This window comes from Mus pahari, chromosome 10 (genome assembly GCF_900095145.1).
Source record: "Mus pahari chromosome 10, PAHARI_EIJ_v1.1, whole genome shotgun sequence".
NCBI classification, from domain to species: Eukaryota; Metazoa; Chordata; class Mammalia; order Rodentia; family Muridae; genus Mus; species Mus pahari.
In genome coordinates, this window is record NC_034599.1 from 59,793,205 (window position 1) to 59,794,428 (window position 1,224).

General features: G+C 40.3%; 1 protein-coding gene across 3 annotated transcripts in view; it reads left to right on the forward strand.

The window, feature by feature from the left end:
* Dennd4a (DENN domain containing 4A) overlaps positions 1 to 1,224 on the forward strand; it is a 109,765-nt gene that overhangs the window by 70,956 nt on the left and 37,585 nt on the right. The gene's annotated exons all lie outside the window — the stretch shown is intronic.

Genomic DNA, 1,224 nt, shown 5'->3' on the forward strand with positions numbered 1-1,224 from the left:
TATGCAATAGTGTCTGGGTTTGGTGGTGGTTTATGGGATGGATCCCCGGGTGGCGCAGTCTCTGGATGGTCCTTCCTTCCGTCTGAGCTCCAAACTTTGTCTCTATAACTCCTTCCATGGAGGACTTTGTCTCTATAACTCCTTCCCTGAAGGACGAAGTATCCACACTTTGGTCTTCCTTCATCTTGATTTTCATGTGTTTTGCAAATTATATCTTGGGTATTCTAAGTTTCTGGGCTAATATCCATTTATCAGTGAATGCATATCATGTGTGTTCTTTTGTGATTGGGTTACCTCACTCAGGATGATATCCTCCAGATCCATCCATTTGCCTAAGATTTTATGTATCCATTTTATGTATCTATTCCTCTGTTGAGGGACACCTGGATTCTTTCCAGCTTCTGGCTATTATAAATAAGGCTGCTATGAACATAGTGGAACATTTGTCCTCATTACAAGTTGGAACATATTCTGGGTATATGCCCAGGAGAGGTATTGCTGGATCTTCTGGTAGTGCTATGTCCAGTTTTCTAAGGAACCGCCAGAATGATTTCCAGAGTGGTTGTACTAGCAATTCCACCAGCAATGGAGGAGTGTTCCTCTTTCTCCGCATCCTTGCCAGCATCTGCTGTCACCTGAATTTTTTATCTTAGCCATTCTAACTGGTATGAGGTGGAATCTCAGGGTTGTTTTGATTTGCATTTCCCTCATGATTAAGGATGTTGGACATTTTTTCAGGTGCTTCTCAGCCATTCGGTATTCCTCAGTTGAGAATTCTTTGTTTAGCTCTGTACCCCATTTTTTAAATAGGGTTATTTGATTTCCTGGAGTCCAACTTCTTGAGTTCTTTGTATTAAGGAAAAGTAATTGTTGCTTCCTGTTGTTTTTGTTGTTAGAGTCGGGATTCTGTTCTTGAAGGATTACTTTCTTGCTTTTTCTAGGGCATAATTTCCCTCCTTGTGTTGTTTTCCCTTTAATATCCTTTGAAGGGCTGTATTCATGGAAAGATATTGTGTGAATTTGGTTTTGTCATGGAATACTTTGGTTTCTCTATCTATGGTAATTGAGAGTTTTGCTGGGTATAGTAGCCATGGCTGGCATTTGTGTTCTCTTAGGGTCTGTATAACATCTGTCCAGGATCTTCTGGCTTTCATAGTCTCTGGTGAGAAGTCTGGTGTAATTATAATAGATCTGCCTTTATATGTTACTTGACCTTTTTCCCTT